The 15265-nt window shown below is 35.2% G+C and overlaps 1 protein-coding gene across 8 annotated transcripts in view; it reads right to left on the reverse strand.

Annotated features, from left to right (window-relative positions):
• CTNNA3 (catenin alpha 3) overlaps positions 1–15265 on the reverse strand; it is a 1692711-nt gene that overhangs the window by 608073 nt on the left and 1069373 nt on the right. The window contains exon 1 of one of the 8 annotated variants that reach the window (XM_042960558.1): positions 5256–5291. The exons of the other annotated variants lie outside the window; for them this stretch is intronic. The gene's annotated coding sequence lies outside the window, so the exon portion shown is untranslated. Of the gene's footprint in view, positions 1–5255; positions 5292–15265 lie in introns of those variants that run through there. 8 annotated transcript variants of the gene reach the window in all.

The following is a 15265-nucleotide window of genomic DNA, read 5'->3' on the forward strand; positions in this document are numbered from 1 at the left end:
CTCTCAGCATGCATTGAAGAGAGTTAGGGCCTTGCTCTGGATTAGGCTTTGACTTAAGGAAATGTTGTAACTGGTTTGATCTAGCCAGACCACTCAAACTTTCTCCATTATCAGCAATAAGTCTATTCTACCTTGTATCATTCATGTGTTCCTCAGAGTAGCACTTTTAATTTCCTTCAAGAACTTTCTCTTTGCATTCACAATGTGGCTAACTGTCTGGCACAAGAGGCCTAGCTTTTGGTCTATCTCGGCTTTGATATGCCTTTCCCTATAAGCTTAATCATTTTTATAGAAAGTGAGAGATGTGAAACTCTCCCTTTCACTTGAACACTTAGAGGCCATTATTGGGTTATCGACTGGCCTAACTTAAATATTGTTGCACCTCAGGGAATAGGGAGGCCAGAGAAGAGGGAGGGATTAAGAGGAATGGCCAGTCTGTGTAGCAGTCAGAACATACACATTTATCAACTAAGTTTGTTGTTTTATATGGGTGTGGTTTGTAATGCCCAAAACCAATTACAATAGTAACATCAAATATTCTTGATCACAGATCACCATAAAGAATATAATAATGATTCAAAATTTGAAATACTGTAAGAGTTACCAAAATGTGACACAGAGACACCAAATGAGCAAATGCTATTGGAAAAATGGTGTCGATAGACTTGCTTGATACAGGGTGCCCATAAACCTTGGTATGTAAAACAAACAAACAACAACAACAACAAAAAACAGTATCTGTGAAGCACAGAAAAGTGAAGCACAATAAAATAAGTATGCTTGTATATGCAAAGATTTATTTCTGGGCTATCTGTTCTGCTCCATTGACCTATAAGTCTACTTTTATGCTGGTACCATACTGATTTGATCACTGTAGTTTCTAATTTTTGAAATTAGGAAATGTGAGTCCACCAACTTTGTTCTTCTTCCTCAGGATGGTTTCAGCTGTTTGAGGTATCTTGAGATTCCATATGAATTTAAGATGTGTTTGTCCTATATCTGCAAAATCATTGTTGGGATTTTGCAATAGGGATTGCATTGAATCTGCATATTGCTTTGGGTAATACTGTTATCTTACTGTTATTAAGTCTTAAAATCCATAAACAAAGTTACTTTCCATTTATTTAAGTCTTCTTTAACTTCTTCCAACAATGTTTTATAGTTGTCAGTATATAGGTCATCCCTGTCCTTGGATATAATTATTCCTAAGCATTTTATTCTTCATGATGCAATTAACTGTAAGTGGAACTATGCTTCTAATTTCCTTTATAGATTGTGTATTGTCAGTATACAGAAAAGCACTGATTTGGGGATGTTGAGTTTGTACCCTGCAATGTTATCACCTTCATTTATTAGCTTTTAACGGTGTGTGTGTGTGTGTGTGTGTGTGTGTGTGACCTTTAGGGTTTTCTAAATATAAGATCTTGTCATTGATAAACAATGATAATTTTACTTCTTCTTTTCCAATTTGAGTACCTAAAAAAATTTTTTTGAGTTGGATTTTTTCAGAGAAGTAAAAAAGGCAAAGGAGTTGAGTGAGCTACAGGAGTAGAACATGGGCCCCCAGGACCTGCTGAGAGCTCATCAGCCCTTTCCTCTGTATCTGGTGTCTGCTGTCCCAACTACATCCACTGCCCATGCTCACTGATAAAGGCTATTTTTGATGCTGACTTTCTTTCTGAGTGACCTTCATTTCTCCATCCTCATAGATACTTATTCAAACGAGCTTCCATTAGACTTTGTATACTGGGTTCTCTGGCACTCCTGGAAAAAGCCAACTTAGTTTCACGACGTCCCAATCTACCTTCTTCAGGCTTCTTCCTACCTTCTAAGAGTATGTGTGGCCAAGGTGTCAGCATATTGTAGCCTAAGCCCTTCCCATTTTTAAATATTAAATCAGATAGGGTATTTTATTACATCCTGCTCTCATTTGCCTTAGGAAACTCTCATACATCTAAACTACGTTCATAATACTTAGGATTTTCAGACTGTCTCAAGGTTTTTATGTTTTCCTCTAGGTTTCAGGAGTTTGTATTTCCAGGCGTCTCACTTGCACAGGCCATGTAAGACACTTGGAGAGCCCCCAGACATGTGTTCACATGGTCTTTTGTTCTAATAAAATTTGCCACAACTATTTTGAGATCTTACTAAGGGAAGTTGAGTTGAGGGAAGTTGAAGGTATACATTTGGTTTGGATTTAGTAGTATAGTATAAGAGGTTTAAAGTCACCTCTTTATATGTCCTTTATTACCCTCATACTTATGCTACTGACATCATATTGGGACAGAACATTTGTTTCTCCTAATCTCATGCCCTTCTTTCCTCAGACCTTCTGAAACAAACTGCAAAAACAAAGATTGAATCATCTTCCTAGTTTCTGTACAGAAAGTGATATTACAAAATTAATTGCTATTATTTAAGAGGTGATCAATATGTGTAGCAGAAAGAAAGAAGAAAGGAACAAAGGAGAGAGAGGGAAAGGGTAACAAAGGAAAGCAAGGGGAAGAAAAGAAAGAAAAAAAATTCATAAATGTGTATATTGGATATAATTACACAAATATTATATCACATTTTTGGATTTGGGGATATTTTAATATTTATCAGCATTTTAAATTAATAACTAGTTGTCATGTATTTTTGCATTCTAAAAAATACTCATTGTTTTCCTTAAAGAAGGCCCTCAAAATTATGTGAGTTTCAGGCCCCACACAGCCTGGTCTGCCATAGTTAAACCATCCATTTTTCATAAAAAGCTACCTGTCATCTGAAATGATAAAACTAACACAGATTCCACTGCAGTATTTCACCTGAACTCCGTCTTGATAACAACCATTGACTCTGTTTGCTTCCTTAGGGAATATTTCAGTACCAGATAAATAAGCCTTTTTACATATTCTACAATATCTAATCCTTTGTACAGACAAGTGACTCCTTTCCCTCCACCTCCCTCTTCATGTGGCATTTTTTTCTGAAAGAATTTCTATTTTATTTCTAAAATTTGGTTGCAAGTGGCAAAATAGTGTGCTAACCATAGGACTTAATACTGACAGCCTGCAGTGTTCCAGGCAGGAATCTAAGTACTTGATTATATTAATGTCTTTAATCCAATGAGGAAGGCCCTAGCAGTATTCCCTTTTTACTCTCAGGACAATGGAGACACAAAGAGATAGAATGATTTATGCAAAATTACAGAAGGAACTCTAGGTTGGAAGCCAAGGGTCTTAAGTTAGCTTTACTTTGCTTCAAACTGATTTTTTGTCCACAGAAGAATCTTATTAAGTCTCCTAGGACTCATTTTCCCAGAAGTTACAGGTATGCATGCACTGGGGTAGATGTGGTGGAGAGTGTATGAGTTTGCCGATTTCTCTAAGGTTACTTCAGATTTGAACATACAGATTTAATGCTATCATTTGATGCATATACTTTTCCTCTTGAAAGATTTCTGGAAACAATTACTTAAAAAGTGAAAATAAATCTAAGTAATTTAATTTTTTCCTCAGATATTTCAATATTGGCATTGATACAAATAATCTTAAATATCTTAGTTAATATAACAAAAGCACTTTGTGGATTAAAAAGATGAGTTATGTGTAAGTACCTATAGGTCTGATTAGCTCAGTGTCATGGCATGTAGAGAAAATTAAAATAACTAGATATATGATACCTCAAATACTTCTAAGCTAGTATGTGAGGAGAATTTATATGACATTCACTTAAATTGGCAACACCATAATAATTTTAGAATTATCACAACCATCAAATGGTAATGACATCAAATTCAATGTTCCAATTCTGTGCATTCTTTTCTCAGTTGCTTAAATGGTGTTCTACTACCAAATATTTCCTGCTTTCTGTGCCAGTTTTCCTCTATTTCCTTAGTTTTGATAACTTTTCTTTTTTGTCTTCTCTCATATTATATTTCATTTATGGGAAATTGTCCTTGCATTTTAAGTAAGCCATGCAATATTTGTCATCATGAATCTCCATAGCCACATCTTTATGTTCAATGCTAATGCCATTTCAGGACTGGGGAAGGGGTGTGGTGAGGACACATAATTTGTCCTGGACTCCTACAGGTTTATAGAGAATTTATTAGACTGAATTCAACTTTGGTCTCACAATTGTTGTAATCTCCTTACTCCATGAAGGGATGAACCCTGCATGACAGGATTACACTAAAACTTCTCATGAGGCTTCAACTTGCCTTTGGATACACATATAAAAAACTGAAATAACATTTTTTTTTTTTTTTAGCATATGCTAGACAGCTTAGCATTTATTCATTAAAGCAGACAGGAAATCAATTTATTTTAAATAACACCTTAAGTAATGGATTCTCCATGTCCTAAATCTAACTAGAATTGTTGCAATTTGTCCATCTCCTTTTGGTTCTCTAGATACATCTAAGGATGGTGGTAATTATTCAGGGAGGTTGGGTGTTCTAGAGTTATATACATTTAGACAAGGCAGCAGAAGCCATTTCATCTCCTACCAACCCATGATCTTTGGATTTCTCTTGTCTATCCTCTTAACTCTTTACCGTTTAGTTGTTTTAATCATGATTAGTTTTTCATTTTTCATTGTCTACTGGCACAGTTTCTTCTTTTCTGATAGTTCTAATTCCAAAGAAATGGCTTTTGTTTTTCTAACTTATGCTTAGATTTGGGTTGTATCATCTCCCTAAGTAACTTTTAAAAATGGGAGTGGGGGTGTGGGGAGGCAAGCTGATTTCTGGGAGCGTACAGCTTTTTGAAAGAAAGATATACATTTCCTTTATGTATTATAGTATGAGTTTTCTTAAGTCCCAATCCATACTGATAGAGAAAAAAAGAAAAAAAAATGCAACCTAGGACTACTTAGGTTTTGGTAAATGTAATAAACAACAACAACAACAAAGGTCTATAGAAGGCAATCACTTCCACATGAAACTCAAACAATTTATTTCTTCTATGCTAATTATCAAGACAGGATAATCTATCAAATAACATAAGTAAATGAGCAAAGAAAAGCAAATCAAATAACTTGTTTAGTATAACAAAATCACCAATAAGTTGGTTTTACAGACAAATGAAAATGGAATTTTGGGTTAGATCTCACATTTTAACCCAGCTCCAGTACGTATTAGTTTTATGTGATTTTAGACAAATTGTTTACTCTCTGAGCCTCAATTTCCTTATCTGTAATGGTTATAAGATACTTATTACAAAGGTCATTAGCAGAATTTAATTAGCTAAATAAAAATAACTAATACTCACCTAGTACAGAGGTAGACATTTTATGAATGTTTGTTTCTATGCCGATAGTTTGGAAAAAAAATACAAGGAATACTTTAGAAATTTAAACAGTATATACAGAAACACACATATATGCAGAATTTGCAATTTTGATAGACTCAACAATCATCTGATATATTAATTATAAAAATGTCTCCTGGTTAAATAAATATGAACTTAAGGAAAATGAGTCTACAGAAACACTATATTTTAGTGCTTTACTTATAACACAAAACTGAAATAAGAGAAAGTTTGCCTTAAAAAAATTCTGAAAACAATAATGTATGTTACAACTTCAGTTAACTGAAACTAATTTCCAACAATGAAAAAGCAGAAGTAACAGAGATTTTTGGATCCTTATAATCTGCTCCTCAGGGATTTAATAAATTTGGAATTTGGAGTAGAAGAAATACCTACTATCTTCCAAATCATTTGGGTTCAAGTAGAGGAATTAAAAATGAATTTGATATATTTGCCAAATTAATAACCCCTTTTAAAAACAAATTTTATATCAGAAATATTACAAACTTTCTTCTAATGTAATATCTAATTCTATATAAACATAATGGTAAAATGCAAGCTAATCATTAATTGCCAAAATGTGTTTTATAATATGAGGTTGGCTAAAGTAAAAAGAAAAATATATATATTTATATAGGCAATTCTGAATGCTTATAATTAAATATTTCTTCCATATATTTGAAATTTTATCTAGAGTTCTTATGTCAGTAGGCGATTTAATTTTTTTAATTGTCAAAAAATATTTGCTATGTACATTCTATTTATCTAGGGAAGAAAATATTAGATAGGACAAACTCAGAAAATATTTTATTTAATGGTTTTAAGGGAGAAAATCATGCACAAATATTTAATAAAGGCTAATCAGTATGTAAAATCCAGATCATAAAAGTTTTCTCTAAGCTTCCAAAATGTGTTAAGAAGAGATATATATAGGGTCTAAGGTATAAATTAAATTGAAATAGTCAAGGATAACTTACTCTCTCTCCCTTTCTCATTACTTTGTTCTCACTCTTTGTCTCTCCCTCTGATAGGTCCCTACAAGAGAAATTTCCTTAATGTCTGTGACTTATATTTCAGGATACTATGTCTGCTGCAACCCTACTCTATGCTACCATTTTCTCCCAATGGGACACTGAAATAGCTTTAATCCTACTCCTAGCCGCTCTCTGCAAATGGATATTTCCAAATCATGAATCTCATGAAGCTCCCAGCTCCCTTTTTATCATTGTTTTAAGTTGATTTATTTATTTTGAGAGACACAGAAAGAGCAAGTGCAGGAGGGGCAGAGAGAGGAAGCGAGAAAATCCCAAGCAGGCTCCATGCTAATCAGTGGCAGAGCCCGACATGGGGCTTGATCTCATGAACCATGAGATCATCACGTGAGCCCAAACCAAAAGCCAGATGCTTAACCCAGGTCCCCCCCTTTTTATCTTAAAATACATTGAAAAAGAATAAAGCCTTGATATATCTAACACTTGTTTATCTCTCTAGCATTATTTATCATTAGTCTCCCAAACTTTCTACACTTCTTCCTTGTCTATATTTTTCTCAGTAACTAATTCATCTAATAGAGGTCATATCAAACATCACTTTCTCAGAGAAGCTTTACCAAATCTAGGCCAATTTCTTTGATGATATACTCTCATAAAATAATGTCCTCTTTCTTTGAGTATTTATCTCACTATGTACTGGGATGTTCATTAGAGTCAACAGTGGCTTCATTTGATAAATGTATGATCCACACTTCTCATCTTACTGCAGAGCAGGAATTTTAATGTTTTAACGTTACTTCTCTAGGGTGTGTGTAGAATGTCAAGTAGAATCCCGTTCCCTTATAACCAGGGCCCCAGTGTAGGTTTCCTCCTATTCAGCAGGCCTACACACTTAGTAAAGCCTTTCCCAAGTGAAGGAGTGCATCCCTACAAGGAACACTTATACCAGTACATAGGATGATGAAAATATGTCCATATTGTTTTATTTATAACTGAACACTGTAGTCACAGAAAAAAACTAGAGGCATTGACAAAGTTTGTATTTAACAGAGAAAGTATTGGTCAAATCTTCATATTATGATTTTTCAAGTGCTATTCCAAGCTGAGAAATATCTATCAATGGACTAGATCACCAGGCTTCCCCTATTTATATATCCAGTGCTCAATCCTAGGGGGACCAGAGTTACAGAAAGGTGAATATGAACATGGCAGTTTCCCCACTGAATTACCATACTCAAAGATTTTCCATTTGGCTACTTCTTCAGATTTTAATTATGTGACTTTGTCAGCTACGGGTCAAAAGAGAAAAACAGGGGAAAATAGATAGATAGATAGATAGATAATAGATAGATAAATAGATAGATAGAGAAAGAGGGAAAGAGAGAGAAAATTCTTCAGAGTGAAGTAATGTTGCCTTTCTTAAATCAGAAGTTTTGTCTACAGTTTGGGCAACTCAATCTTTGTATCTTTTTCCTTAATCTATCAAATTTGGAATATAACATCTAGTCTATAGAATTACTTAGAACTGGAGAGTAAGTACATTGGGGATGATTTGAAAACATAAATGAACCACACTAACTTAAGTTATCATTATACCAAAAAAAAAGTTTCCTTATTTTTTTTAAGTTATTAAGACTCTAAGTTTGAGGGGAATGTCACTTTCAGTCTGGAAATGGAAGGAAATATGTTTCTCAATCAAATAATTATAAACATTATTGTCTACAATTTTCTACTACATTGGAGAAGACTACTTCTTGGTCAGAATAAATTATAAAAGTTCTGGATGTTTACTGCACTCTCCAGGATCCGGAATCTGTAACTGCTGAAGCATATTCACTGATGTGTGCACAGTGATGCACTACTTATTATAATAATTAGATATTGAAGAAGCAATGGCCTACATTCAGGAGAGCTCTCTTTGTGACTGTGCTTCCTCAGGAAAACAAACAAACAATCTGGATTCTCAGTTACAAATGAGTTAGTTGATACCTATTACCCTAGGAAGATATAATGATACCACATACTAGAATATACCCCTCTTTGTTGAATGCAGATCTGAAATTCTTAATTTTAAAGTGTTATTTATTTTGTGCCCAGCAGGCTTGAGCCATAACATGCATAGTAAAAGATAAATAAGGCTGTGGTTTTTAATTACAGACTTGAGTACACTGGGCTATGTATAGAACCCAGGAATAAAGCACTACTGCTTCCTGGGAGCTGGACTATGTAAATTAGATTGAGTAGTAGGACACAAAGTTATGAACAGGAGGAAATTCTCTCTGGGGAAATATAGGTGACAAACCTACAGTGGCTTTTAGCAGCTGGCACAGTCTATTTGAAGAGCTAATGTCATTTTACGTAATGGATGAGGAAGAACTGGATGCTCTCCATCATGCAGGCCAAGCATAATTTCCATGATGACTGAGTTTTCTGACATAAAAGACACTATGCTTCCTTAGATTTTCCAACCTTATTTACAACCCTCATGGTGAGGGATGTAAGGCAGAGGTCTTTGTTTCTTCAGAGCCAGCTGAGGCTATAGCTGTAGTGAAGGCAAGATTTGAGGGATGATTAACATACGGAATTCACAGAATTATGACCAGTTGAATGTGAGGGATGAGAATTAAGGAGTCAAGGATAATTCTCAAGTCCTAGCTTGAGTTAATTAATGATGGTTCCACTAATTTCCATGATGGAAATAAAGTATACAGATTATGGCTTGGGGTGGGGGGAACAAAATTGTAACTTGAAAAAGTTTAAGATTAAATTAGAAGCAAAGAATTTTACTTTGAACACACTTTTTACTACCCTTCCTCTCCCTCCCCCACAAAAAACCATGAAATTTAAAACTATAAGGGGCTCATTTACTTATATGTGGCAGATTTATTCTTTTAGATAAATTGTTTTCACTTCCCAAACCACGTGAGTGGTTTCTTCAATTTGGCAAATGGTTATAAAAACAAGTGTGAAATATATGAGAAAACATAGCTATCAGTTCCTATACAAAACCTGACTATTAACTTAAATCATAGAAACTAATGATCAACATCAGTAAGAAAGAATAGGATTGGAGCCGAAGTCACAAAGACCAGACCACATCTTTGTGTCAGGGGGCATGGAGTTCACTTATATTCAAGGTTTAATATTCCTGAATGCAAAGACAAGATTCGTGATGACACAGAACCCAGTCTATTTAATGGTTTTATCATTAACTTTGGAAAGTTCTCCTTTAAAAATACAGACTTTTCATAGTTTATCTATGTTTATGTGAGATAAAATCAAGGCAAACTTCTGTGGCCTCATTTGTTTCCCTTTTCACAATGCTTTAGGAATGAGATTATTAAAATCAGCAAGAAGCACTAATGTTCTCAAAGCAGAAGAAAACTGGAACACCATGTTTTTAGGCCTTGTTGTAAAAGCCTTTACTGTACTGTAAGTCTCAAAGGTGGAAGTCACTCCTGAAAGCCTATCACAAAGTAACCTCCCACCAGCACCATTCCCTCTGGAAGTCAATCTTACCTATTGTCTATCTTAACAATAGATAACATACTCTCTTACAGACTGTCCCCTATGGGTAGGAACACACCCATGATTCTATTGCCTCAAGATAATCAATTCCTCACCAACTACCCTTTAATGACAAATATTATCTTTTTCCCTCCCTCTTCACTTAATTTATATGTATTAAAAACCAGACTAGCACAGTCTTTTTAGCTCAGTGATCAATGAAATATCTTTGTCACAGAAGTTTGCAGGATCCCCTAGTCTGGCACTTTCAGGATAGCAGCCTCAGAAATGTTAAAGTAATTGACTTCATTGCATTTAGCATAGGCAGACCTGATATTTCTGGGGAAGATATGTTTCCAAAGTTCATTGCTTATAAATCTGCTGTATGTGGTGCTGTTTATTTAATGACTTTGTACCTACTGACTTTGAGCTTAAGCAGCCCTTCTCCTGGCAGACTTTAAGAATGGGCAGTGTTGGAACCTATGTAACCAAAAGGAGAATGCTTGTTCTTCTGGCAGTTCAGCCTGAGTGCTTCTAGAACTGACAGTGATTACTGTATCAAGCATTTGAGACTTAACTGATTAACCTTTCAGATAATTATCAAAGTTCACCTGCATATGGCACTGTATAGACTAACCACAAAACTGTTGATTTTAAGCATCCTATTGACAGGAGACACTGTGGATTTAAAGAAAAGATAAATGTCTTCTGTCACACACTTTTTCTTTTGATTTTTTTAAAACTCTTTATTTATTTTGAGAGAGAGACAGAGCGTGAGCAGGGGAGGAGCCGAGGGGAGGAGCCGAGGGGAGGGGAGACACAGAATCAGAAGCAGGCTCTAGCCCCTGAGCTGTCAGCACAGAGCCCGACATGGGGCTCGAACTCAGGAACCATGAGATCATGACCTGAGCCAAAGTTGGACACTTAACCTACTGAACCACCCAGGCACCCCTGTCCCATACTGTCTTAATGCAAATAAAATCCATCCTAGTTAGAGTTTAATTGAGTAGGAAAGGAACATGGTTAGAGTGATAGTTAATTCACCACTCTTCAGGTTTAACTTATTTTCAATATAGTGAGTTTTCCTCCCTAGCTTTATTATTTTATTATTCCTCAACTTAACTTACTTATATTTGTTCACTCACTAGATTTATCTTCCCAATCTTGCAGAACTTTTGTTTCATTAAGATGGTGTATGTTCAAGTACTGTTGTTCTCATCACGGGCACAGTCATCACCATTGTATTACCTCATAGAGTTGTGTAAAACCTTATGGCTCAAGGTGCCATAGGCTGACTAGCACCATCAGCATTACCTGGAGCTTGTTAGACATGCAGAGTATCAGGTCCCATCCAAGACCTACAGAATCAAAATCTGCATTTTAACAAGATCTCCAGGTTATTCATTTGCATGCTAAATTTAAAAGCCTAATCTAAAAGATTAAATTACATAGGTGAAATACACATAATAGTTCCTGGTTGATGTTTCATAAATGTTTCCTCTTTACTAACTCAGAAGATGGATTATCCCATTTTCTTTCCACCTTAGAAAGCTAACTAATTATCATACACACACACGCACATACACACACGAACCGCTATCATTACAAACTCCGATAACAAAAATGGGCATTAAATCCTTACTGTTTTAAACAGTGGGGATATAAATATAAGCCATGATCCCTGAACTAGAATGTACTCTCTCTTTGGGAGCCCAGGACATTTATATAGAAAACTTAAATGTAAGATACCTGTGCCAAAAAAATTAAATATCTGCTTGTGTATCTATAATAGCATCACAATAAAGTGACTTGGTGGCTGCTATGTTTGAAATGGCCTCATTTAAAATACAGGTTATTGGTTGTACATGAAATTTACGCTGGCAGTTTCTAGTCTAGAGGTAAACACATACCATAAAATGAGATGATGATCTTTGAGATTACCAGAAACTGAGATACAATTGAGATATAATACAAAAGAGGACCACTTGACTACTGAGTGAGAGAGACCTGTCACATGTATCTGCTACTTTGGATAGAAAAAAAAAAAAAGTTGTCCCTGGAGCAAGACCTAAATTGAAAGTCATTAGCATACTAAATGTTCTAAATCCCAGAAATAAGGGGTGCCTGGGTGGCTCAGTCAGTTGAACAACTGACTTTGGCTCAGGCCATAATCTCATGGTTCAAGGGTTCGAGCCCCCATCGGGCTCTGTGCTGACAGCTCAGAGCCTGGAGCCTGCTTCGAATTCTGTGTCTCCTGTCTCTCTGCCCCTCCCCACGCATGCTCTGACTCTCAAAAAAATTAAAAAAAATAATAAATAAATAAATAAGTTTCAGAAATAAGATTGAATCATTTCTTATAGAAGTTCCTATAGGTGAGCTCGAGTAATAGTATCTTTACATTTGTTTTCCTTTAAAAAAAATTTTTTTTAATAATTGTTTTTGAGAGAGAGAGAGAGAGAGAGAGCGAGCACGAGCAGGGGAGGGGCAGAGAGAAAAGGAGACATAGAATTGAGAGCAGGCTGCAGGCTCTGAGCTGCACAGAGCCCCACGGGTAGCTCAAACCCATGAACCTTGAGATCATGACCTGAGATGGTCGGATGCTTAACTGATTGAACCACCCAGGCACCCCAGTTTTCCTTTTAAAATAATTCTTAAAAAACTTTACAGAGATCACCCACCTGGTATATGGTTATCTGGAATTTGGAAGAGCCAGAGCTAGGTCTAGGTGACTGACAAAGAGTGGCATTCCAAGTTCTAGTCTATGAATTGATAATACTGTGTTTACCATTCATGTTTCTTTCAAAACTATAAGAAACTAGAAATTATTCCTTTTCAGAAGGCTTTATCTTTTAAAATGGATGATTCCATGTACCAATTTTTCTGATTATTTTCCATAATTTTACCTGGGTCTTTACATACCCACTTAAAAAAAAAAAAAAAAAGCAAAGTAGGGCAATTAGATCTACATGCAATATTTATAGCATATACTAACTTGTTCTGGGGTTTTTCTTTCCCAAAACTATCAAGTAAACTTTAATAATTATCAACATTTCAAACCCCTTGTTAAAAAAGCAATACAGTGACTTCAGTGGAGAATCTACAGTGATGCTCAGGCTTCTCTTGTTTGTTATTATAATTTATACCCTGCCTAAATCTCATCATCATACAGGAGCAGCTCCAATTATTTCCTCTTTTTTTTGTTTTTTTTTTTTAATTTTAAATAAAATTTAGCAAGTTCATTATATGAAAAAGGTAAAACTAAATGTATTTTCATGTACCAGGAACATATAAGTAACTAGAAACATGGTATAAAACTTTACTGAGAGACATTAAAGATATACTATATTCATCAATTGGAAAACCCAATTAAAGATGTTAATTTTCCCTAAATTGACCTATAGGTTCAAGGCCACCTCAAAGTCCCAATTGAAAATTTGTTTTTTATTTTTTTTAAATTTTATTTTTTAAATTTACATCCAAATTAGTTAGCATATAGTGCAACAATGATTTCAGGAGTAGATTCCTTAATACCCCTTACCCATTTAACTCATCCCACCTCCCACAACCCCTCCAGCAACCCTCAGTTTGTTCTTCATATTTAAGAGTCTCTAATGTTCTGTCGCCCTCCATTTTTATATTATTTTTGCTTCCTTTCTTTTGTGCTCATCTGTTCTGTGTCTTTAAGTCCTCATATGAGTGAAGACATACGATATTTGTCTTTCTCTGACTAATTTCGCTTAGCATAATACCCTCTAGTTCCATCCACGTAGTTGCAAATGGCAAGATTTCATTCTTTTTGATTGCCGAGTAATACTCCATTGTATACATATACTACGTTTTCTTTATCCATTCATCCATCCATGGACATTTGGGTTTTTTCCATACTTTGGCTATTGTTGATAATGCTGCTATAAACATTGGGGTGCATGTATCCCTTTGATACAGCATACCTGTATCCCTTGGATAAATACCTAGTAGTGCAATTTCTGGGTTGTAGGATAGCTCTGTTTTTAATTTTTTGAGGAACCTCCATACTGTTTTCGAGTGGCTGCACCAGTTTGCATTCCCACCAACAGTGCAAAAGATCCTCTTTCTCCACATCCTCACCAACATCTGTTGTTGCCTGAGTTGTTAATGTTAGCCATTCTGACAGGTGTAAGGTGGTAGGTATCTCGTTGTGGTTTTGATTTGTATTTCCCTGAGGATGAGTGATGTTGAGCATTTTTTCATGTGTCGGTTGGTCATCTGGATGTCGTCTTTGGAGAAGTGTCCATTCATGTCTTTTGCCCATTTCTTCACTGGATTATTTGTTTTTTGGGTGTTGAGTTTGATAACTTATTTATAGATTTTGGATACTAATCCTTTATCTGATATGTCATTTGTAAATATCTTCTCCCATTCTGTCAGTTGCCTTTTAGTTTTGCTGATTGTTTCCTTCACTGTGCAGAGCTTTTTATTTTGATGAGGTCCCAATAGTTCATTTTTGCTTTTGTTTCCCTTGCCTCTGGAGATGTGTTGAGTAAGAAGTTGTTGTGGGCAAGATCAAAGAGGTTTTTCCTGCTTTCTCCTTGAGGGTTTTGATAGCTTCCTGTCTTACATTTATGTCTTTCATCCATTTTGAATTTATTTTTGTGTATGATGTAAGAAAGTGGTCCAGGTTCATTCCTCTGCATATCTCTGTCCAGTTTTCCCAGCACCACTTGCTAAAGAGACTGTCTTTTATTCTATTGGATATTCTTTCCTACTTTGTCAAAGATTAGTTGGCCATATGTTTGTGGGTACATTTCTGGGTTCTCTATTCTATTCCATTGTTCTAAGTGTCTCTTTTTGTGCCATCCAATTATTTCCCTTAAAATCTACATTGTAATTATGGCAAAAGAATCTGATTTCTTTCATTTCTCTTCAATCTCACAGAACTATAAATACTTCCTCAAATTGAATTGCATTAATTCAGCATCTCCTTGATTCTTTTATTCTGTATTTGTACTTCTGGGTCACTTGGAAAGATTAGAGTCCCAATACTTTTTTTTTTTCTTATAAAGTCCTGATTAGCCTTAAATTTGTTCCCTTCATCTAAGACACTTCCATATATTACAAAAGTGTTCCTATAATGAATGCATCTATCACTTAATCTTTTATTAAACCATGACAAAATCTTAGGCAAAATGTTCTATAGAAGCCATCCAACCTTCCCTCCATAACATATACTTCCTTAAGCATTCTGTGACACTAAGACTTGAAAGTGGTCTTTACATTCTGAAAGGATTTTTTTTAAATAAATGAACTGTTAGGTTATAAAATATGGATGGGAGAGAGGTGTCTTCATTCTGATCCTACTACTCAGTGGATTCTAACTTTAGAATGTTTCAAAGATGCGTGTTATCAAATGGCTGCTAAAGACTCATTTAAGAAGCTTCTATTTCTACATGTAGAGAATCTTTTGCAATCCATACTTAAAATTTTTAAATCTGC

Source organism: Panthera tigris, chromosome D2, assembly GCF_018350195.1.
Source record: "Panthera tigris isolate Pti1 chromosome D2, P.tigris_Pti1_mat1.1, whole genome shotgun sequence".
In the NCBI taxonomy this organism is placed as follows: Eukaryota; Metazoa; Chordata; class Mammalia; order Carnivora; family Felidae; genus Panthera; species Panthera tigris.